The sequence below is a fragment of the Pollicipes pollicipes genome, unplaced genomic scaffold (assembly GCF_011947565.3).
Source record: "Pollicipes pollicipes isolate AB1234 unplaced genomic scaffold, Ppol_2.1 Scaffold_4219;HRSCAF=4965_pilon_pilon_pilon, whole genome shotgun sequence".
NCBI classification, from domain to species: domain Eukaryota; kingdom Metazoa; phylum Arthropoda; class Thecostraca; order Pollicipedomorpha; family Pollicipedidae; genus Pollicipes; species Pollicipes pollicipes.
The window spans coordinates 17,437,393-17,450,025 of NW_023596448.1; the positions used below are offsets into that span (position 1 = coordinate 17,437,393).

Consider the following 12,633-nt stretch of genomic DNA (forward strand, 5'->3'; position numbering starts at 1 on the left):
GATACATTGGAAAGTTGGAACGTCCCGTAGACAGTCGAAAACTTAACCACTAGAACAAAACAGGATGCAACTATTCGTCAGGAAACAGCGAGCGTACGGCAAACGAAAAACGATTTGTCATGCATTTAGGGAATTTCACATTTCAGGTAGTAGTAATGGCCTTATTCCCCGAAAAAACCAGGAGGATGAAGATATGGATGCGTTGGTATTTCGGCAGTACGCTTTTATCGAAACAATAGCAGAAACAATAGCATATGGCGTGGCATTAGATAACAGTTTTTAGTTTATCGTTGAAGGCAGATCTAAAGTTTCGATGTCATGTTCATGGTCACTCACTTACAATGGGCCAAACTTGCTCTTCAATCTCGTAATGTGCGCGACATGTGATTTGTGTGATATCGGTGAAAAATTCGAGCTATTTAACTATTGTTATTGCCTGATGTCATTTGCTTCGCCGGCAGACATCGGCTAAGGCAGTAAAACGGGCCGGGGGCCAGGCCGGAGCCAATTACCTGTACAAGGTCAGACCTCACAGCGAGAGAAAGCGCACTCGGCAGTCATTGTGATGTCTTCAAAACGAAGGTGGCTCATAATTTTCTTCCCTGATGTTTGCTGAGTTTGGTTCGCATAATTCCTACGTCAAACGCTCCTATGTTAAACCTTCTATGTTGCCTTTGTCCTTTTCTTCGATGCAGAGTTCACATTAATTGCCAGTAAACTTGCCATGCATTCATGTCGTACCCGTTGTCATGTTGCGTGTTGTTAGCCATACCGTGGCATGCCACGGTCGACCGTACCACCTCATTACAAGGTACATCCCCTCGCGTTAAGCTCCGCTCGCCGTGCGTGCGTCCACGTGTCAGTCACTGCGACGGTCAAGTCGCTCTGAAATGGCACATGTTGCGTGGTTCAGAACACTGTCTGGAACCGTCCAAGGCCTCGTCGCTCGCTCACCTTGCGCCCTGCACACGAATGAGGCCAAAGGTGTCGTTATCTGAAGCACATGACAATCGTAATCATTCCAATGGCCTTTGATAAGCGGTTCTTATCAGGTTATAGTCGTGTTGCGTTTACCTTGGGGGCGATTCGCACTTAATGCGATGGCGCTCAGGCAGAGGTGTGGTTGTCGATCGGTGATTTAAGGGTGTGTTACAAAAATGCATGCAATCGTGCAACTTACACACTAACGTCTCGCGTCACCTCAAAGCAGCCACCCGCTTATCACATGTGACACAGCTAAACAACCGCGATGCGTGGCGTGCTCGAGCAGACCTTCGACCAGGCCCTTGGGCAGACCCTTGAGCAGACCCTCGAGCAAGCCCTTGACAGGCCTCTGAACAGACCCTCGAGCAGATCTTTAAGAAGATTCTTGGGCAGACCCTTGAGCAGACCCTTGGGCAAACCCTCGAGCAGGCCCTTGGCAGACCTCTGAACAGACTCTAGAACAGGCCCTTGGCAGACCTCTGAACAGACCCTAGAGCAGGCTCTTGGCAGACCTCTGAACAGACCCTCGAGCAGACCCTTGCGCAGACCCTTGACTTCACCCGGTCGTCGATGGAGCGCTTTCTCATCCCACAACTCAATTCAGTGTGAGCCGCTTGTCTTAAACTCTTGTCTTTGCAGCCAGTACATTAATTGCGTTTATTCAAAAGGCAATCAGCAGACTAATGCCTTTCACGGGAAACGTTTCACTTATACCTTTCTTCGTATTAAAAGCCATGAGAACTTCCTTGGCTTTTCTACGAGGAATAAGGCTATTACTACTGTCTTGTCTATATGCAGAATGTTCCCAGCAAATGCACTTAACAACTTGACGAATAGCATTCTTTTCATTTCGCTAAGCCTGGGAGGAGTAGACTGAGGTCGCAGGTCAATTCAGCTACACATAGGCATGACTGCCGCAATGACATCTTGTTACGGAAATCAAGAATTGGATGACTGTAAGATGAGAACGTGACAGTGCGGTGAAGCTCTGCGTGTATTGTTCAAACTTATGCTGGACTACGCCATTCGCCCATTCATGACCACACGTCAGCAATGGGAATCAATCCTTCACACGCGATGTGTGGCCTCCAGACTGGCACTCCCAGCCCACCACGTCCGCGGTTTTCCGCAAGACGTGCCGACAAGTTATGTGGGAAGTTACGTACTGGGGAAGGAATTGCGAGATTTCAAGCTCATGCTGATTGTTCGATAGCAACTATCAAGCGATATTGATGCTACACTTGTCTGCCGGTGTCTACAGATGGTTACCGGGGGCCTTTTACGTCCACTGCTCACCTTCTTCACTGCCCTTCACTTTTTTTGTGCACCTTCGCCTGCCAGCGATCGCATGTCACAAGTCGTAGCAGGGGGCATTGCGGACTCATTGCCCGGCGCGCTGATTTGGTGAAACGCTCCGGTGGTCTCCTTGGTCTAGATAGTCTTATGCAACTCTGATTTAGTTACATAAGCGTGATTATGTTCCTGTGCACAGAATGGACGCCGTGAGAAGAAGCAACTGCTCCAAAGACTCCGGAGCATGCGGTTTAGTGATGTCAGTGATATTCACAGCGTCAGCGCATTATAAATAGCTGCTGACACGGTTTTTCATTGCATGTTCGATGTAATGTCGTTGTATTGAATGCGTGACCTTAAAATCGAAGCGAGAGCAAAGGTTTTCATTCTCACTTTCAGAGTTCTACACGGATAACCAACTAAGTATTGCATACGTTTAACACATGGAGGACGGCGCACAGTGTGTTCTTCCGCCATGCTTAGCTCTAGTGGAAGTTGTCTTATTGTATTCAGATCGCGTTATTGGAGGCATGGTACGATAATTTTGGTTTGTGTTATCCGCTATATACTTGCATAAATGTATTGCGTCTACATGCAATCGAAACATTTGCATGCTGTCCAAGTTTTACTATAAGACCGTTCTCTAAGCCGATGCATACTCGATCATACACAGAACACATTGGCTACAGCAGTGTCTTGAAATCCGAAATTGTATTGGAAATCTACACACTACACACTATGATGTATTTGAGCCTCACGTCAGCATTAAGATGCTTCCCTACTGGGCTTTCGCTGTATTCCTTTGCAGCATGACAATTAGCCATGTACTTGTACGGAGCAGGTGTCATAAAAACAAACAACCAATGTGGCAATGACGAAAACCCCGGCATAAGCTCAAGGCCTCCTCACCTCAAGGCCTTCTCCGACCTGGAGATAAGCCTGTATTTGGTGGCATATGAACAGTCTGTATTTGCCTTCAGTGCTTATTGATGCAACGATAACAAAGTGATGTTTTCATATTGTTGCCAAATCAACGGAAACATCGGGATCTCCGAAAAAATGAGAAGCAATATTGTGTCGAAAAAGCCCGCTCAAAGCCACCTTAGCTATTTCAAATTTTACATACATCGTGCATGCTTTAGATTAAGTTTAAGGCTTCAAAAAGTTCTTCTTTGGTGTTAAATCATATTGTTTCAATCAGGACTGTTTCAAACAATAATTAATCTCAGCTGCTTCTGTTGAAATCTTCGTACCCTTATGTGCACGTAACAAAGATTATCACATCCGTGATTCGAAACTACCCTAGTGGCAATTTATGACCACTTTCCTTCTTTTTTCAGGCATATCTTGCAAGAGTACCCGAAAAGTAAATATAACGTCTCCAACTGATGACGATACCCACTTCAAATTTTAGTGTTTACATTATTGGACCACCTAGGAATTATATTTGGAACTGCGACATGCCTGCACAACATCTTGAATCAAAAGTAGCTGGTTTCCGTTTAAGGAACAATTATGGATTAGCCGTATGTTGAACGCTGTTCAATTTCTGCATCCCCACTTCGGCATTCGAATCTGCCTATGCCGAAAACCTCTACGTCACAATCTGCATCAGCTGTTACCACAATGCCTGCGATTGGTCATGAGGGTAGCTGCGGAGGGGAATGCAGGTTCATGCTTATGCTTTTGTCTCAGATCTATTCACCTTTACCCACTGCCTGATGCACGGGTGGCAGCGCGTGGAGGTTGCATCTATAAAGGTGCCCAATGGGCGTTTGAGTTACGGTGTTTCTCGTCGCCACCGACAGCCCTGTGGCCGTAAAATTGAGTCCGTGGTGGAAGCCGGAAAGGCTCGTTATGTGACAGTTGGCTTTTGCTGTATGTGTATGCTGATGCCAAACTGAGGATAAACTTTTCGGTAGATGTTGGATAGCCACTATGACCATGGTTAACGCCTTTTATATCGTTTGCGTGGTCTTAGCATAGGGCCTAAACACGTGTCTATGACGTGGTTAAGGGGGGGATCATAGATAAGGAGGGGGGATGTAATGTAAGACATTTCGGATCAGGGTTGAATAGGCCAACTGAAATATGAGGACGGGGGGGGGGGGGGGGGGGTGGGTACAGCCTGACAGAAAGTAGTAATTTCAGCGCAAAACCTATCAAATACGTGAATTTGCCAAGCAAACAAAAACCCGTTTCGCGAAATTGAGGGACATCTCCTTGCCGCGTTAGTTGATGTTAGTATACTTTCTTATAATTGAATGCGCACATGTCACTTAAAAACACATGACAAGATACCATCTGCGATTTGAAATGTACATGCAAGCCCAATCATCATTTCGCTGATTTGAGAAATGCCAAGTCATTATTGTTATTCATTGTGCAGGCCCTATGTTAAAATCCCAGACTGTTGTGGGTGATCTAAGCCTCGTGAAAGTATATGAACAGCGCCCTTGATGCACCCCTCCCACCTAAAAACCCCACCCACAATTACCATACGGCGTTCATCACGCGGCTGTCCGATGAACTCACGTCTATGCTGTTGAAAATCATCGACTATGGCGTAGCACTTTCGGTGAACTTTTCATGATTGAATACGCAACCTCTCGTTTCGCGTGGGGGTGGGGGAAGTTGCCCTCAAAGGTTTCTTGGAGGTACCTCTCCGGTATGTTGTGCAATCGCGCCAAAATTTGCGGTGGCCTGTGTGGCATCTATTACACCTTTTTGACACCAAAAACGTGCTCCTGGCGTTTCTAGTCTCTGAAGAGCGGCAGCATTTTAGGAATGCCGCACGGCAATCCACCGCCGGAACGGGCGGCGGCCGGTGACTGACATTCCGCGGACTTGCAAAGGGCCGGCACTGTCGCATCGAAGGAGCGCTATATCATAAACCTAAGCTCCGGCACATCAAATTACATGCCATTTTAATCAGCGGCAATGAATACGCATGTACGAGTTTCGTATCATCACAGAGCATGGTGCTGTACACATGAGCATGAAAAACCGAACAAGTTGGGACTGTGGTACCATATTAACTTGGACCTGGCCTAATGTGCAATTTTCAATCTAGCTGCGTTCAACTTAAAATCAGTGGTAAGATCTCCCATAGAGCAATACAATGTAATTTTTCCGCCATGCTCCACCGTCTTTTTAATCTGAGAACGGCGCGCAGTCACGTCACTCCTCCCCCCCCCCCCCCCCCTCCCCCCATCAGTCTGTTTTATCAAAGACGGCGAATCATGGCGAATGTTATTATCTGGCTTACAGTTTTGCCCAAAATGTCAGGAGCTGGAAGGCCATTTCTTCCCAGCCCGGGGTAACTAACAGCTGCTAGTCTACCGATGCGGGTACCGGGACGCCCTGGTCAGTCCAGAGGCCCTCAGAGGAATACATCATGCACCGGTCCCATCCCTGGTGCGGCGGGACATCTGGCACAGGTTTGACGCCAACGCTTAATTGGCGCCGAAACACCAAGCAGGCTTGTCAACCCCTGCCTCCTGGATGAAACGGTGCGGGGGGCCCTCGTTCGGTCCCGCGACCTCTGACTGACGGAGGTCACTGTCTCATCGCGAGTACAAATCGCTGCTTTGTCATTTCTCACTTGTCCTGTCATTGTCAAGAGAGTCCAGACCAACGCAACAGGCTTTTTCCATACGAGATCCCACTCCTGTTCCTGATCAGCAAATGTGTCCATGCCTGACATTGGGCTTACTGCCAACACAAGGCCCCTTGATGGGCGCTGTCAGCCTCTGATCAGCACAGAGGTCGGGCCAATACTCGATGTTTGAGATTAACATTTGCAGGCCCAGCGCTGCCCCGACTTAAAAAGAGGTCCGAAGTCCCAAAACCGTCGTGGGACAGAGTGTTCGGTGTTGCGTACTTGCTGATATCCCTTCACCCTCCCGGCCAGCCTTTCAGACCCTCCAACTGAACCCTTGATCGTCGTTCTCTCGGGCCCGAAGGGCTCCTCGGAACCTCGGGACCTCGAGACCAAAGGTAGGTGGCTCGTCCCCATCCCACCGATTGTGGCACCCTTGGTTCCTCGTGAAAATAAAATAAATACGGGCAATTTATGTGCCAATGGGTTTCACGCAACTTGAGATTAAAGGGATTCGAGGACATCGTGGTGCATCGCTAGAAGAAGGTGCATTCTCAAAATACGTCCCGCGCCGGCTTCTAACCACTATTGTAATGCTAACTACTCTGGACTTTTTACTACTCATAGCTCCTCAGATTAAAAGCAATACAACACAAGGACATCTAGTAAGTTAAAGGTAGTGGTCTACATTTAAAGATGTTGAAGCAAGCATCATATGTGATGAAGTACATATGATGTACAAAAAATACATATGAAATACAAAAAAAACTCAGTTAAAATTACTGGTAGGTTTTTAAGTGGAGAGACTGCTCCGTATGCCAGTTTCTCTATATGGCTGAGCTATTTCTCTTCCCCAAAACTATTTAGTGCATTAACCAGACGTCCTTGTGTGGCACCGCACTTACGTGCTTCCAGGTATTAGTCGTCACACTTGACGGACTAAATTCGTTTCTCTCCTGCCTTTGAACTACATTTATGCAACCCGTAATCTCCTGCTACTTACCTGGAAAATATTTATTCCTATGTGGCGTTCTGCTTTGTATGCATATCTCCAACTTTCTAGCAGGGAGTGCCGAGGCCTAGCAATTTTGTGTTCGTAAGTTTGGTGTTAATGTACGGCTCTACGCACCGCGCTAGATAGGGGCGGGCACGCTTGGTCACCCATTTACAGATGATGGGTAGAAAAAAATGTGATGTCGGGTTGCAGACGGATGACAGAAGATGCGGTCTGACTCCAAGTTCCAGAGCCGTTCAGTCCAAATCATGTCCATCAACTGGAAATATGATCCCAACAGCTTGAAACTATGAGTGTTGCTGACATTGTCAGTAGCGAAATACAGAGTATTTCAGCTGTCACGTCGCCCAGGTTTCTCAAATATTAAGGCTTGCCTCCGCTATTTATTTGCTTTCCAGTGGCTTGTGGAAGTAAAGCTAGAGCGCTGTTCCCTATGCAATGCAACCAGGGCAGAAATCTGGCATATTCATAGAAATCCGGCACGCAGAGGATAATTGCTTAACAGTCCCTTTACGCCAAAGCCCTCCGGTCTGGACCTGGCTCGGCGGAACCGTCAGGCCATTGATTGTGACCATCCGAGCATCCCTTTTCCCCCTCAGGCACCTGCGTGTTAGCCGTCGAATGGTGCGCCGCCAACGCCAACCACGACGCATTTCGGGTGTCCATGCGCCAAAAAGCAAAACCTTTGTTTCTCTTAACCACCGCCGGGCGTCGCTATCAACCCTGTTAGCGGCGTTCTCGGCACGTGCCGTCACTAAAAAACCAGTCGCTGGCGCCGATGACAGCGTCGGATTTGGCGCCGAAGCTCCACTTGAGGTGCTACACGTATACGTGGTTGGGACGTAGACCAATACCCCCGGACTCGCGTTGTTTCGAGTGTAGTTATGCGTAACTGCACCTGGTGTGTAAAAAGAAGCGTAACTGACAACTGGTGCCTTAAACTCTGCGTCCTACTGGGTCTACTGGCCTAGATTCTCGTCCTTTCCGCCCACCTCCGATTTCTCCGCCACCAAGGTAAGTTGGTCCTTGGGGATATTGTTCCTGGGAAGCCTATGGGGAGATAACTATATAGTTACCACGGAGGCATGCACAATCCGGTGGAATACTTGTACGTGTTGGAATATTTAGAGCACTTCACAACTGAATTGTCAGGATCCGGTCCAGTCTGATCTTGCTAATCCAGATCGAATTCGCCCGCAAATCCGCAAATCTCGTGGTGGTGGAGGGTAACGTGACGTCACTGGGGCCTTCCCCTCAGCGAACGTCGCGCGTTGCACGACCCTCCGGGCGGCGACGTTGCTCGCCAGTTGGTTTCAGCCATCGTGGCTGTTGCATTTAGACTTTGGAACAAATAACCATTCTGTTTTTGTATTCGTGCTGGCAATGTTTGCCGATGTCATTTTATGAAAGTGACCTCGGTTCGGATTCTGAACCGAGCTCAGTGTTGGAAAACTTGACGTTTCCTGGTATAACGTATGCCTGGAGATTTTGTACTCCAGGGTTGTGACTAGGTAAAGTGAAATATTTTGTACTCCGTCATGATGCAACAACATCAGCTTTTGGAGAAACTCAGTTCACCTCTTTGTGTCAGGACAAAATAAAACCAGAAGGTGCGACAGCTTGAGACTCTCTGCTTCCATCAGGAGCCATGTTTTGATATCTCCAAGAGTACAAATCTTGCACCCACCAAACTAAGATACTCATACATGAATAGATAATGATACATTAACACGCGCTCGGGTGGGAGGGGGGGGGGGGGGAATTGACCCCCGAGGGCTTTTCCCCAATGGTTTCTGAACGACGCGGCTTAGCCGCGCCAAATTTTGCATAGCTGTGGAAGATTGCGTAGCGGATCGTTTGACATAAAAATTTTAGGTGTCCCTTGTAAGGTCGCTGACCCATGACAGGTCAAAGTCTGCCCATGGTTTCAACGAGGGAAATTTCGAGGGAATCGTTCAATCTGATACAACAACGGAGTGTTTGACGAAAACATAGATTTCTGAGAAGCTTTCTTAGGCACCACAAATATTGAATGAGCAGGCTACGTTGACCTAAGGTCAGGTATAAGGGTCAGACCAAGGTCAAAACCAACCTGATTTATTACTCTAGGGCTTGTTGTATGGGATAGTTTCTGGTGTTCATGTAGAATTTATTGGCAGCAGGAACCGCATTATACATCTTACATTTGCTTCTTAGAGGTCAGAACAGGCCATTGATCGAAGATGACCAGGGCCGAACTTTTTGTTTTAGGAACATACTGCCTAGCGTAATCTTTGTAGCTTATTCAAATGCAAAACTCAGAGCAGTCTTGTATCATTTTGGTCACCATGACCTTTAAAAGGTCAAACAAGGCCAATGACCTCAAATGGGCTTGTGACATTTTGCTTAGAGACTGTTGCCTAGGTTTTGGGGGCGCTTTGGAGACCAGCCTGGAATTTGACTTGTTTGACCTTATTTGACCTGAAGATGATGACCTAGGATGCTAAAACTTTCACCTAAGTGAGTTTACGTATAGGTTGAACCGCCCTGTAAATTTTGTGTGTCTATCGCTCTTAGTTCTAGAGATCCCAGAGGGGAAGGGTCAAATTGACCCCTCACCCGAGCGAAGAGTATCTAGCCGGTTATCTGGGCGCTTGTTAAAGCATAGTAATTTCATGACAGTATTATGAGCATAACAAATTATTAGCACCAATAATTTGATGTTGCATTTTTGAATTCCCTTCCACAGCACTTTTAAAACAGAACAAAGCAAAGTAATTCAATAACAAAATAACAACAGAAAGTTCAACAAGCATAAAACACTCAAACAAAAAAAAAACCTTAGGCTCCTACACATCAGCCCATCACCAAGTCAAACACAATAGGCATACTTCTGGCTTCTGTTAAGATGGGGTCAGGGAAAACAAACATTTTGTCACTGTTTCAAAATACCAATGCTTATTTCCATGAAAGTAGCCTATGCCTAACCTAAAGAGGCCTTACATCATCTCATCCTGTTTGACATGTGTGTATCACAGCAGCAGCTGTGAGTTACTGATTCTTGCACAATTCCTATCGCAACTTGCCATGCACTTGACCAACTTAACCTAACTTAGAGTAGCCAATATGATGAACATCATCTCAACTCACGTATCTATTGACAGAAGCACTTGCGATAAAAGCATGATACCGAAAGCTAGTTTTTGGCTAGTTTCGACTTGCATTTTTATTCAGTTCATTTGTGTATGCTTGTTGACATCAGACAAATTTGAAAACACACAAATCAAAGCATTTAAATCACTGTGAACAACTTATTTTGATTGTCATGGTTAACCTATGTCAAGGGCAGTAATGGGTATGCTCCACAAAACAATCTTCTCTAAAAGTTACACAACTTTTAGATGACCATGCCAGTATTGCTGCTTGCCTTTTCAGCTGCAGCAAATGCATCCATTTAGGCTTGTTTATTCATATTTAATGACAAAGTTTGAGATGTTGGCTTCACATTTTAAACGGGATGGTCTGACTATTTTTTACATTCTAATATTTAACTCATATTATAATTGCTATGCATCTTAGAGTATCCCTGTGTTAAAGATATAGTGCATATATACTGTACAGTAATTTGCCGGCCAGCAAACCATGACAACTATAGAAAGGTATGGTCAAAGCAGCCATGAGGGACCACTTTAAGAAATTTGGGGCAAATAACCAAGAATATGGAACAAAATAAGCCGATTGCATGCCTTGTGGCATCATAATTTGTCTGATGACAAAACTCGATGGATTAAAACAGAAAGTGGCAAACTCTGGTTACCAATCATGTGTTGAAGGCAAGTAAGGTAAGCAATTAATTGGTCTACAGGAGACTTACTGGCTTCTTCCCGCTCCCCCCCCCCCCCCCCGAAAAGGTCAGTACCTTTTGCATGGTCCGCTGGCAGGCAGAGTCATCCCACTCACCCCCAAATATAAATATCAATCATGCCCACCAGCCTACGAGATTAAAATGCGAAACAAACAAGAGATATGCATGTTAAACATCTCTAAAGGGCAGAATTTCGCTATCAAACACTTCTGTATTAGCTGCGTCAGGTCCGTCCCAAGGCTCTGTATGACAGCCTTAGCGTGCCCTTGCCAGGTAGCCTGGTGAGTTAGACACTCGAAAGGGCCTAGATTTATCATTATTGAGCACCGCCATGAACCAAGACAGCGGTTAACCGAGGATTTAAGAGAGCAAATATGGCGGTAAAAATAAGTTCCGTGCTTCAAATTTTCTCCTTCATTCCCTGTGACTTGTTCAAGATTGGGTGCATATCAAACATGTTTGGGCGGCTGGCGAATTAATCCAATGTATGTATGAAATACGTACAAGCTTGCAGTTGGAACATCTTGTAGAGAAATCGGTCAAAATTTAAGGCAGCAATGGTACCTCTAAAGGCAGTCAAAAAGGAAGGAAGAATGAAGTGGTATCACACTTGTATGACATCAAGGAAAACAAAAATAGCAAAATAAATATAAAGACTGGTACTTTTCTCGCAAAACTTTGTTATCAGCTGATTTGACTTAAGATCTGTTAATAGAAGTGCTCAAATGGTGATATTCATCTTGTAGGTTTCATTTAGAAGACATTTCTTGAATTTTTTACTCCTGCATTTCGGGAGTGATGCAATTTAGTGGTCAAGTTTCCTCGGGAAGAAAGAAATACGTGGAGTAAAATTATCTACCAGGCCTTGCTGGTGTTTGCGCCAGGCTCTGCTTTCGTGGTGTGGTAGTGAGGCCAAAAAAAGGGGATGTGTGAAAACCTTGCATCTGGCGCACAGCTGCAGATTGTGATGCATTTTGTAAACAAACCAAACTTAATGCGTGCAAGCGGCTGGGGTCGCTGGGATTCTTGGACTTGGAGGTAACTGGCACCCTTGCTCTGTGCATACATAGACATGATTCAGATGTAGGTGAGGCAAGACATAGCCATAGGTGTCCAGGTTCTGTAGAGCATCGTTTATGCTTGGTGGTTTTAAGTGAGCTCGGTTTTGGATGACATCTAACAACCTCAGAAAGGGCAATAGGGGTTTGGCATGTGCAATTAGACAATGTCGGGCTGGAGTGAAAAATTCACATAAAATATGGGGAAAAGGAGTGAAAAATTCCTCCTCATAGGGTGTTGCTTTATACCGAAAGTCGGCAATTCTAGGACATTGGCGAAAGCGTCTTAACTATTCAGCGGCTCGCGCCTGACTCCCAGCTCAGGTTGAAGGTTGAGCAATAACAAAGCTCTCCAATTGGTTTAAGTGATTCGCCTCCTCGTGACTGATTTGTCAAGAGCATAAATATTCTGCTCGTGCTCATACCTTGAACAGATTTGGAAACATTTGGAGGGAAGCTGTATGGAGATGAATATCACGATTATCAAGAAGGAATAATTTGTACTCATCAAGAACCGCCATGTGGTTGGATTTTTGGCCACTTCCTAGTATCTAGGGCATAAAAATGGTACGACAGCTGTGGATTAAACCCAAGTTAAATTTGTCACTTCAGGGTGTGAAATTAAAGCTGGTAATACAGGCTTTACAAAAAATACCCTTTTAATACAAAAAACGTTGCTACAAATAGCCAAAAACTGTTCGGAGACAGCCATCTCACTCCGCCAAAAACACCAGGATATCAGAGTAACATGAAGCAATAACTTTGGCCCGGTAATTAAGGAGAAGGGTTCATTAGGACAAAAAGATCAATTAATTGCAACCTAAATCATCATATTCGC

The 12,633-nt window shown here is 45.7% G+C and overlaps 1 protein-coding gene across 1 annotated transcript in view; it reads left to right on the forward strand.

Annotated features, from left to right (window-relative positions):
• Window positions 1-7,745: 7,745 nt before the first annotated feature.
• LOC119095896 (keratin-associated protein 19-2) overlaps window positions 7,746-12,633 on the forward strand; it is a 30,605-nt gene continuing 25,717 nt past the window's right edge. Inside the window, exon 1 of the mRNA XM_037218753.1 lies at window positions 7,746-7,907. The gene's annotated coding sequence lies outside the window, so the exon portion shown is untranslated. The remainder of the gene's footprint in view (window positions 7,908-12,633) is intronic.